The sequence below is a fragment of the Trifolium pratense genome, linkage group LG4 (assembly GCF_020283565.1).
Source record: "Trifolium pratense cultivar HEN17-A07 linkage group LG4, ARS_RC_1.1, whole genome shotgun sequence".
Lineage (NCBI taxonomy): Eukaryota > Viridiplantae > Streptophyta > Magnoliopsida > Fabales > Fabaceae > Trifolium > Trifolium pratense.
In genome coordinates this window covers 28009486-28022558 of record NC_060062.1, presented here as the reverse complement: position 1 = coordinate 28022558, position 13073 = coordinate 28009486, and the positions used below count along the sequence as shown (strand labels likewise).

Genomic DNA, 13073 nt, shown 5'->3' with positions numbered 1-13073 from the left:
AGCTTGGATTTAATTTTGTCAGCAATTGGAATAAAGTATCTAGCCTTAGGTCTCCCTTTAAAGATAGGAACACCAAGGTAAGTGAAAGGGAGTGAACCAATGTTGAAACCAATTAGAAATGCCCCCTGAATAAATAGTAGACTTTGAAGCATTGATCACTTGACCTGAAATAATCCGTGAACAAGCTTTTAAGAGCTTGAAGACAAGATAACTTACCTCTGCAGAACACCATTATGTCATCTGCATAAAGACAATGAGATGGAACATAATTGTTTCTGGAGGCCTTGATGAGATCAACTTTACCATCTGCCACTAATTTAGTTATGCCTCTACTCAGAACTTCTTCTGCTAAACAAAAAAGAAGAGGGGACAGTGGATCACCTTGTCTAACACCCCTCTTACATTTGAAGAATCCATGTTGAGCTCCATTAAAGGAAATTGAAATGTTTGCAGACTCAAGAATTACTTTTATCCAATTGCAAAACATATAAGTATTTAATGAAAACTCAAATTCATTTAGAAAAATTCATAGGCCAATTTGGAGCAAAATTTTAATTCCATTTTATCAAATATTCAGAAAATTTGATATTTGAGTAATTCAAAATTAAAAAGTCCAAAGTTCCAAATTTTAAAAATTTGTTAAATGGAAAGATGTTTATAAGGAAATGTTGAACGGTGGTTTAGATCACTTGGCTAAGTTATAAAATCAAAGAAAAAAACTAATTTCAAAAATAAAAAAGTTTGGCACATTTTAGTTCCAAAAATTTTCAAAACTAAAAATTCGGAAATTTGAATTATTTTTTTTGTTGATAGACGAAATAACAAATCCATTGAAAACGCACACACAAAAAGTGGAGTGACCGGGGTTCGAATCCCAGTCCTGAGATCCAACACTAGCAATTTTGTCAATTGAGCTAGGATTTGTGGACAAAAATTTGAATGTTCTTTAAAAACATAAAAACATAAAAACACAAAAAAATTAAATTTTCAAATATTGAAAAATTCAGAAATTCAAATAAAATTGTAAAAAAATAAAATGAAGTTCAAATGTGTACAATATAATTAATTTACTTAAATTTTGGAGGTATGGAAACTTGGTGTTGGTGTATAAAGTATAAAATTCTGGAAATAATTGGTATTTTAGCGTTCCTTTTTTTTTTGAAGGAGAAATATAGTGGGCCAATCCAAATTGAATGTCATGTATAATTCACTTGCGAATTTCTTCCCCCCAAACGTCTCTCGCACACCCCCAAAAATCTGGACCAATAATCTAGTTGCAAAACACTTTAAGATTCCATTAGAAAATATTCAGCAACCACATAATACACACCAACAACATCTATAACAATATAAATATAAATTAAAAACATCAATTAAATACATGCAAGAGTAGTCCATCTAGGTTAGTTTAGTGGTGTTGGTTTGGAATCTTGGAGTGTGCTCCTCTCAAGATCACACTTTCCTTCGTCGCAAGGGAACGAACAATGAGATTGAATCCCTTAAAGATTAATCGGTTCTTAGATCGGAGTATATGTTGAAGGAAATTCTAGATGGTGTCATGGTGATAAATGAAATCATTGATCAGGCTAAAATGCATTATGTTGAAGGTAGACTTCGAAAAGGCATATGATTGTGTCAACCGGAATTTCTTGGAGTATATGTTGAGCATAATGGATTTCAGTGCTAAATGGATAGCTTAGATTAGAGCTGCATTTTTACAAGTAATATGTATATGTGCTTGCTAATTGAAACCCGACTGAGGAATTCTTTTTAGGTAGAGAGAGGCTTAAGACAATGAGATCCTCTTGTTCTCTTCTTGTTTTTAATCGTTGCGGAAAACTTAGCTGGTTTGATGCAGTCGGCGATCCATCAAAAGTTATTTTCGGGATTTAAGGATCACAATAAATTGACTTTTAATATGCTTCTATATGCCAATGATACAATTTTAATTGGAGAAAGACACTTGGGAAAATTTATGAAGTATTAAAACTATCCTTCGAAACTTCGAAGTGATCTCAGGGCTGAAAATTAATTTCTTCAAAAATAAATTTTATATGTTGAACATTGATGATAACTAGTAATAGACCAGTGCTATCGCACGGGTCGTAACGTTACGGGTTATTTATTTTAAGTTAGACTTTGATAAATTGACATTAGAAAATCAATGAGATTATATATTGATGAATTAATTAAGTAATATGATTATTTAAAATATGATCGAATAACAAAAAAAGTATTGTAACATATCAATACGAATTACGTGATGGACACAAATCAATGTCAATATAAAGTAAAAATACGAATCATTCATTTGGTTACATAATATGGAATTAGGTATGAAATGAAAGTTACATTCCCACAACATTGTTGATCAACATATAATTAGACATGATTAAATTACAACTTAGATTTAAAGAAACAGATGAAAGTAGAACTGATATACAACTTATAGTTGTATAATTATTGAACAATTGAAATGGAAAAGTTGAACTGGTAACTTCAACATTTAGGTAGTACACATAAAAAAACATTTTGAAATTAAGTTACAATATTGAAAACTTGACCGACATTTGGATCAAATCGATTTAATTGAATTCGAATCGTATCTCCTAATTTGATACCGTTGTCAAAGCAAAATTTTTTCCACCCAGCAACAATTTTGACATTTTCTGTAGGATTTTCTGGATATTTCAAATGTAATTTTGAACTGTTTTGTTGTGGGACTTCCAAGATGATGTTTTTAAAGTTGAAGTCACGAACATACCTCGACAATTCATTTGGTAAAGTCTAAAAAAGTAAAGTATTAGATTGAATGTGATTGAAAAAATACAAAAAAAATAAACAAATTAAAATCTATAATAAGTAGAAAAGAGGGTAGTATAACTAACAATTTGTGTTGTGGTGCAGTGGTTGAAATCAGTAAGACTGAATTCAAAGGTATGTGTATCTGGAACCTTGTAATCTTTGTATCCCAATGAAGTAAATGTGACATATGTATTGGTCATAGAGTTTTCATTCATTCTTTCATAGTAATCCAGACCATGATGGGCGATGAAAGCAGCAAAGTCAGGATCGATTTCTTCGTGATTCTGAGTTTGAAATTGACTAAAAAAATAATGATTGTTTAATGTTTGTATCAAGTATTAACGAAATATTAACATATAATAATTTATAAATAAGTTTGTCAACATATCAATACCATATAACGATTTGATCAAAATAAATTGTTTCACTAACAGCGGTACTTCGACTGTGAAAATTAGGAATATTCGAAGTGATGAAAATTTGTTGACCTTTTTGATGGTAAAAATGTTTTCACCATAGTATGTAATTTCAATTTCAATGTGTTGGTCTAGCATTGAATAATGTTGTCTCAATTTATTCCAACCTTTAGTTAATAAAGGATGGGAATAGTCTCCATTGAACATGATTTTATTAGTTTTGCCATGCTCATCTTGTAAGTTTCATGTTTCTTTGAAATCATGGTTGTGAAATTCTAGAAAGAAATTAGGATTAATTTTTCCGTATGGCTATTAAAAAAAATGGAAGAAAAAAAAATTTAGTGTCGAAATTATAAAGTTATGCATTCAAATTAGAATAAGAAGAATTCTAACCTCATTTGGAACATGTAGAGTTTTGAAAGATGCAATAGCTTGACCTTGTATAACATGATTTGGTGAAGTCATTTTAAGAATTTTCAAGTGAGGAAATGAACTTGAAGTTAGGGTTAAAGTTTTGTGATTTGTTATGTGCCAAATTTTTGTGATTTGTTATGTGCCAATTGAGTGGTTTATAAAGTTGTAAAATGAAGATGAGGACAAATTAGGAAGTGAAATAAGATTCACTAATGATTTGATACAATATTCATTTTTTGTACAATTGTGACAATGAGTAGACAACATGAAGGAGTAAGTAAATTTTTTTTGTCTTTTTTCTAATAATGTTGCTTGTCTCAAACAAATTGCAAGTGAATAAAATCTGACAAAAGTTGGTAAATTATCAATATTTTTAAAGAAAAAAATCAACTACATTATTTGAAAAGAAAAAATAGGAAAATGTCAAATAATAAATAAACCTTTCAATTAAATGAACATGGAAGAAATGTTTGAACCTAAAGTATATTACTACATACATGACTTAGTTCGATAAGGTTGCATTGATATAAGTCACTTAGATATTATACAATACATCATTGTTTTTAGTAATTAGGGACAATAATTTCAAACATAGATTGAGCTAGACTGAAACAAACGCATGATATAATAAGTTCAAATTAGAATTACATCATGATGAAAGATAATAAAATGTCTTAGTTAAGTCAAGAGAAACAGTTCATGTCATATATATATATATATATATATGGAAACTCATTTTTGACCTTTTACATTGAGAAGCTGAATGATCAATGTTGATGGAGGTTTGTCAAGCTTGAAAATCAATTTGTCACCTGTCTTCAAATTGGTTGTCTTAACGATTCGAGACCATTCTTTTGATATGTATCTTTCAAATTTGTTTCTCTTAGTAGCCATGATGTTGCATGGAATAATCATGAATGTGACTCCATTGATTTGAATTTGAACCAAAATATTGGTAACTTTTGGGTTCAAAACAACTCTTGCAATTTCTCTTAGGATGTGCTACAATTGAAAATTGACACACAAAGTTAGACCAACTGTTAATATTTTATAAAACCTAGATCAAACTGGATTCTATTCTCACAGACATTAAAAAACCATACCAGGACTTTACTTCCAATTTTTCTTGACATTGCTTCAGTTACTACTGTATCCCATTCATATCCGGCCTCAGTCTTTTTTATATTGATCCTACCATTGAAAACTTTGTTAGAAGACTTTGTTCTCTTCTGGTGTTGTTCTCCTTTTGAAGGCAGTGTTGGTTTCACTTTTGTTAACTCCTGCAACTATTTTGACATAACTAATTAGGAAATATATTGGAAGAATAGTATATAAATCATTAAAAAACTGATATATAATACTATTGAAATGTTTACCTCAGACTTCATTGTTTTGTTGCTCAACATCAATCTTTTTGATCTCCTCAAATGTGATTGATGAATATTGTCATCAATCAGATTTTCCTCATTGTTTGGCTTCCTTTTTTGGGTTATTTTGGACTTTTCAATCTCCAATTCCTATAAGAAAAATTCGAATGTTAAATATGTCTGTCTGACAGATGAATGTATTTTGAATTGAGACAATAGTTTGTTAGCTTACCGAGTTTGGTGCACTTGCAGACATAGGAATCGTTTGATCAGAATTTGATTCAGCTGTGTTAATTTCTTTGGTTAGATCTTGACTTCCAACTAACTACAAAAAAGTAAAGAATAAATCTGAATTTTATTGTAATAAATATGAATGTATTTGTAAACTGAAATTATGTTTTATCTTACGCTATTTGGAATGTTTGGGGATGTAGCCAAGTTTTGCTCAGCAGTTGTTTCATTACTTGGCTTTGTATCCGGTAATATTCTCATCAAAAACTTATTATCGCCTGGTACATAACTCAACTTTACTCTTGTTGGTTTAAGAAAACCAAAAGATTTTGAAACACTCAAACCAGATGTCAGATTCATCCCAGTATTAGTTGTGTGATAGAAGACTGCAGTGCTTTTGTAGTTTGGAACTCGAATCCAACAAAATTTGTGTTTCTCAAAAGATGTTTTCCATTTTTCATAAAAATCATCAGGAATGTTAATGTTTTCCTAAACATCATTAAAAACATGTTGATGAATAAGGACATAGGGAATTGTAATTAAAACAATGAAATGATCAAATAGCAAATAGGAAAAACATGGAATACCATTTTAGGATCAATGACAGTGTCAAAGAAGTTGGTATAGTCAGCAATATCTTCAGCAGTTGGTACTCTGAAGAGCAAGAAATAGGAAATTAATTATCACAGTGATAATAACACCAAATCAGATAAAACCTAACAAAGTTATTGAACATAAACAAACCACCATAATACACAATAGATACTTGCAATTTCAACATATGAAATTTTCAACATATGGCAAAAAAAAAAACATAAAAATCTTATAAACCCTAAATAAGAATGCAAGAAATAACCTTGGGAAAGACGCTTGAATTGATGAATGAATGTTTTGGTCACCAATTCTTTCATTAGTTGCCTTTGTATCCGGTAATAATCTCATCCAAAGCTTATTATCGGCTGGTACATAACTCAGCGTCACTCTTGTTGGTTTAAGAAAACCAAAAGATTTGGAAACACTTTCACCAGAGGTCAGAGTCATTCTAGTGTTGGTTTTATGATAGAAAACTGAAGCGTTCTTGTATTGTGGACCTCGAATCCAACCAAATTTTTGTGTCTCAAAAGAAGTTTTCCTTTTTTCATAAAAATCATCTAGAATGTTAATGTTTTCCTAAACATAATTAAATAAATGACACTGTAAAATGATATATGAACTTGTAAATAAATCAATGAAATTACCAAAAAAAAAAAAAAAAAACTATACCGTATTGGGATCAATTACAGTGTGGAAAAAGTTCCTATATTTAGCAATATCCTCAGCAGTTGGTACTCTGAAAAAATATAAACATTCAAGGTAATATGTCAGAAATAGTAACACCAAATCACATAAATCCTAACAAAATTGAATCCCTAAACAAACAACCATAATACACAATAGATAGTGGCCAATTTGAATATATGAAATCTTCAACATATGGCAAAAACAAAAACATAAAAATATTTTAAACCCTAAATAAGTATTTGAGAAATAACCTTGGAAAAGTAGATGGCATTGATGTAGTCATGTTTTGCACTACAGTTGTTTCATTACTTGGCTTTTTATCCGGTAATATTCTCATCCAAAACTTATTATCAGCTGGTACATAACTCAGCGTTACTCTTGTTGGTTTAAGAAAACCAAAAGATTTGGACACACTCGAACCAGAGGTCAGAGTCATTATGGTCTTAGTTTTTTTATAGAAGACTGCAGTGCTCTTGTAGTGTGGACCTCGAATCCAACCAAAAGTTTGTTTCTCAAAAGAAGTTTTCCATTTTTCATAAAAATCATTAGGAATGTTTATGTTTTCCTAAACAGAATAAAAATACTGTAAATGAAAAATGATATACGAAATTGTAATTAAAACAATGAAATTACGAAACAACAAATTGAAAACTATACCATATTGGGATCAATTACAGTGTGAAATAAGTTCCTATACTTAGCAATATCCTCAGCAGTTGGTACTCTGAACAAAGAAATAAACATTCAAGGTAATAGGACACAAATATTAACACCAAATCAGATAAACCCTGACGAAGTACTCTTTCATAAACAATCATCCATAATACAGAGACATGTAATTTCAAAATATGAATTGTTCAACATAAGGCAAATACAAAACATATATTTTATAAAATCTAAATAAGTAAAAGTTCATGTCAAGAAACATACATATCTCCTCGATAGATACATGCAACAACGATTCAAAATTGACGAAAAATCTAACCTTCGTGAAGTAGATGCCATTGATGTTGAAGATTTGTCAGTCGATTTTGAGTTTGACTGAAAAGAAGACGATGTTGGTCAAACGCTGCCGAAGATCCAAATGTTTGCAAAGAATAGGGTCTCGAGCGAAAAAGGTATGGATAGTAAAGTTAATGTTTTGTCTCACTTGGATGGTTCTTATCCTTTCTAAGTGATAAAGACATACTTGTGTGGTCCTTCTTACTTAGATTTGATATCAGTTTGACTAACATGTAGGTCCCACACTTTATGTTTTATTATCAATTATGTGAATACCTTTCAGGAAACTAAGTTAATCTTTTGGACAATTTTGTAGGCCAAGATCGTTATATATTACATAGAATTGGCTACATGTATCTTAAAAAAACTAAGTTTTCAATGTCTCTCTTAACACATCAACAAAAAATATTTAGTATTATTTACATATTAATTTCAAAGCTCATATCAATAAAAAACTTAGTCAGTAGTTTGAATTTAAACCATATGAAACTTGCATTACCAAATGAAATTTCTTTGAATTGATATATCAGTAGAGCAATTGGTGTTACAAAACGTAGTTAAAAAAGGATATAACAGGGTGGATAAGCATTAAATTACTAACCATATATGTTACAACCAAAAACTACATGAAATTGATATATTCAATAAGTAATTGAATTCACTGTAACATTAACATACCTTCATTTTGTCTTCCAACCTTCAAAAAAATGAAAAACATGATTACATAATAAGAAAGAAAATTGAATATGCAATATAAGGACTTAACATTGTATGTACCTATTTTTTCCAATGAGATAGTTAAGCAAGTTCAGATATTGTTGAACACTTCTTTGAAGACAACATTGTTAGTCATTTCTTTAGCAACTTTGTTGTCATCATGAATCAACAACTTAATGCCTTGTTTGCTTTTAACTCTTGAAACATCAACATATATTTGACCATGACTAAAAACATCTTTTGGCAAATAAATACCAACATGATCCAAAGACTGTCCCTATGATTTGTTAATGGTCATGGCATATGATACCATTAGAGGGAATTGCCTTCTAGTCAATTTAAAATGCCATGGAGATTGTGATGGAGACATATCTAATATTGGAATGTAAACTACATTGCCATAATGCTTGCCACCAATTATTTTAGCTTCAATCACATGATCAGCTAGCTTGGTTACAATTATTCTTGTACCATTACATAAACCTTGAGTTTGGTCAATATTTCTCATCAACATTATTGGTGCTCCAACCTTCAACTTAACACTGTGACTTGGAAGACCAGAAGTCCGTAGAGAACTCAAAAATTCAGGAGTAAAAAGTTGTGTAACTTGATAATCATGAATTTCTGATCTGTCAATATCATTTGCACTCAAGTATTCTTGCTCTTCACCTAAACACAATTCATATAAGAATAAAAGATTTGTCAGTAACTTCATGATTGTTAAAGTATTGTAAGTTTGGATCAGTATATGTTCACATGGCATAATGTTGAGCATGTTTTCATTTATTGAATCAACTACTTCAATTGTAGATGCTAAAATTGCTCTGCTGAGCAAATATTGATAATCGTTGTAATTCTGCAAAAAACTTGGATAAGTACTATCAACAATTCCTTTGATGGGATCATCAAAGTTTTTAATGAGGAGGTCATCTGGAATTTCAATTTGTGCAATTCCATCATTAGGTTCAGATATTCTTCCTTCTCCAACTGCCAAGAGCCAATTTGAAAAAGATTCAATCTCATTGTTTCACTCATTATTTGGTCCTTGTCGACATCTCATATTTTTTGTTAAAGTCAAAACCTCTACATGATCCCAAATGTAAGATGCATTGATTGAAGCATGGACAATATCAGATTTGCTTCCTCTTGGAATTACTGGAAGTATTTGTCTAAAATCACCTCCAAACACAACAACCTTTCCACCGAAAATTTTCTTCTCCTCTCCCTTTTTAGTCATTAGATCCTGTAGACAACGGTCTAAAGATTCAAAACAGTATTTGTGAGCCATTGGTGCTTCATCCCATATGATTAACTTTGTTTGTCTGAGCAACTCAGCAAGGTCACTGTCATGCGGTATTTTGCAGCTCGAATTATCTAAAGTTGGAATAGGAATTTTAAATTTTCACTACTACAAAAATGAGCTATAATAGCGCCTATTTAATAGCGCTTTTTGAAAAAGCGTTATTAAAACTTAAACACGGAGCCTTTTTATAGCGCTTTTCGTAGAAGCGCTTTTAAAGCCTTGAACTCAGGGGTGTTACAATAGCGCTTTTGAGAAAAGCTTTATCAAATTCAAAAACGCGGAACTCTATAATAGCGGGTTTTACATGAGCGCTATAGTAAGGAAAATGAATTAATTAAAATATGTAGTGGGTGAGTGTCGAACCTTTGATCCTTGGTTGCTGAATAATAAAAAAAAATCAAATTTTTAGAAAAAAAAACTTATAGTTTCCTTTGACCGGATCCTCTACTCACAGTTTCCTTTGTTCCAATTCTCTTCTCTTTGTTCATCTCACTCAAACCCAACAACCTTCAAACCACCCAGAAACATTCATCTCACTCGATTCTTCAAATTACCCACTCACCTTCAATCTTCTTCAATCTCATTCCACCTAGAAACCCTCAACCTTCTTTACACCTTCGTCACTCTCACTCCATCCAGAACCCTTCTTCTTCGACCTTCTTCTCACCAACCTCTCTCACCCAGAAACTCACTGAAACCCTAAACTCCATAGAATGTCAATTGATTGAACCCAGATTCCCATTTAAACCCTTAAATAAAAATCAATTGAACCTTGAGAACTCGCTGAAACCCTAAAACCATCTTTCCTAATCGTTCATCATTGTCCATCGTTTAAGAAGTCGTTTACCCAGAAACTCTTCATCGTGTTCCGCCATCGTTCATTGCAGTTGAAGCTCCATCTTGTCATAAAAGGTTAGGTTACTCAGTCTTACTCAATCAATCAACAACATATTGGGGATTATGTTGTTGTTGTTTTGATTTAAGTGACAGTAGAGGTTACTCAGTCTGTGGTGTGTTTGATATTTGCAGGAGAGATTTCTAGATATGTTGTTGTTATGTTGGTGTTACTGAATTGTTTCTTTGAGATTGTCTTCCTTTTTGGTTTGGGAGTGTAGGTATAATTTTGGAGTGTGTTTTAGCTTGATATGGTGTGTTTTTGTCCCTTTTATGTGCCTTAGTTATCTTTCAGTTTTTTGGATTTTTATTTGGTCCTTCTAGAGGCAGATTGGTAGTGTTTTTAGTTTTGAGCTTGGTGATGAAGGCTTTGACGAGGAATGAGTAATCTGAGTTTGCCTTTATTTACTTTTTAGTTTCATCAGTAATTAAAACTAATAGTTTACCTAGTATGCAATTTTATCCCCATCAGAATTGGATTATTCTTGATGTTCAATTATGTTTACAAATTATTTGCATTAGTGCCACTACAAACAATTGTCTAACATACAGAAGCAGGCAGAGGAATATCCTGCTTTGATCATGGAAGAATTAGAGTCTGATAACACTGGATTTATCATGGTAATTATTATATGCTACTGATTTGATCTTCTCATTCATATTTTTCACCTTGTTGTTGGTGGTACTTTACTTGTTATTTGGTAACTCTGTAGATTTTTTTAAGCCTCTTGGCAATTGCATCACTTTACTACTCCTTATATAAAACTTTCTTTCCTGCAATTAGAGCATCATTACATGACATCTAGAAATTTTGTGTCTCACATTATAATTTTATTCCTCATTTCTCTGTTCTGTTGATTTGATTGATAGTGTAATAACTGATGGTTATATTGTTAATTTTTAATTTGATTAGTATTTACAAAAATTGCAGGGCAGTCATGGATTCCATAGATTATTTTGATTTCGGCGAAACCGCCGACCCGGCTATGAAGAAACTTCTTAATGATAAGCACATTAAAAAGATAGAATCTTCTTGATTGTTTTTATTTTTCATTTTAATTTCATTGATTCATACTCTCTGTGATTGTTAATTGTTAATTTTATTGATAATGATTGTTAATATTAACAAGTATTACTAGTATTTTTAATTTCTTACTCTCAACACCTTGGTTGCCCTCACGCCCTTCTTCTACGTGGACGTGGTCAAATGTAATGATGCATTACTACTCCTATGATACTTCAAATTCACATTTGTTCAATATACGTTTGTTAGGTTTCATTTAAGTCATTTTAAATGAGACTTTAGAATACAAGCTGATTGAAAAGCATTGTGATATTGAATTTTTTTTCACTTCTATGTAATGCATAATATTTTCATTGATGTCATAGGTTCTGCAGGCTTCCAGTGATATAGTGATATATTTGTTGAAGTTCATGAGATGTCTTTCCATTCATAAGGTATATGTTAATGACTTTCTTTATGATGCACTATGTATATGGATGGGTATTAGCTTGCTCAAGTTCTCAGTTCACGGTTCTTTTTTATAGTTAAGGTTTGGCTAACTAAAAATTTGTTAAAGTTACGAAGAGAAGCATAGCAGAGTTTTCCTATTGTACATTTGAAACATGTTTTTACCGTGTTATGATTTCTGCTGTGAAATTATAATTCATTTGAAGTATTTGATAATGCTACAGTTCGGAAAACAATTCCAATTTATTGTTCCATAGTCCTTCGTATATCGTTTACCACATGTTTGATTTCATTTTTACTAAATATTTTCTACTAAAATGAATTCACACATAATGCAGTTCCCTTTGCTCTCTAGAAGTGGAGTTTTGGAATTATCAATTGTCTGCCAAAGATTATGAATCGGATGAAGAATGTGTCGTACACCTTAATGACATTCCTGACGGGGCCATTGAACTTGTGGCAAAATTATGATATCTAACTTTATTGGGTGAGTTTCCATTTCTTTGATTTTTTTATTTGATAAAGCATACTACTCCGCTTTTTGATTTTGATGTGTTGGTTATGAAGCTTTAGTTTTAGGCTAAGATCATTGTTAGGTTCTAAGAATTTTGAATTTGTGTCAATAAATTTCTAGGTTCCAACTAAAGAAAGCTGGCATTGCTTATATAAGACATCTTGCTGTCAGGCTTCCTGAGGTTAGACATCTATTATCTATATCTTTCTTTGAACTTAATGATTTTATGTCTACTTGACTACACGAATCAAGTTGCAGCCTACAAAATTAAACACTATATTTGTAGTTTTGTATATTGTGAATTGAATAACTTTCAGGTGAAGAAGTGGAGTTTTTGGAATTATCAATTGCTTGCCAAAGATTACGAATCAGACGAAGAATGTGTCGTACACCTTAATGACATTCCTGATGGGGCCATTGAACTTGTGGCAAAATTCTGATATCTAACTTTATTGGGTGAGTTTCCATTTCTTTGATTTTTTATTTGATAAAGCCTACTACTCTGCGTTTTGATTTTGATATGTTGGTTATGAAGCTTTAGTTTTAGGCTAAGATCATTGTTAGGTTTTAAGGATTTTGAATTTGTGTCAATAAATTTCTAGGTTCCGACTAAAGAAAGCTGACATTGCTTATATAAGACATCTTTCAGGTGAAGAAG

General features: G+C 31.3%; 1 pseudogene; it reads right to left on the bottom strand.

Annotated features, from left to right (window-relative positions):
- Positions 1-8324: 8324 nt before the first annotated feature.
- On the bottom strand, positions 8325-10411 carry LOC123922399 (annotated as a pseudogene).
- Between the last annotated feature and the right edge of the window lie 2662 nt (positions 10412-13073).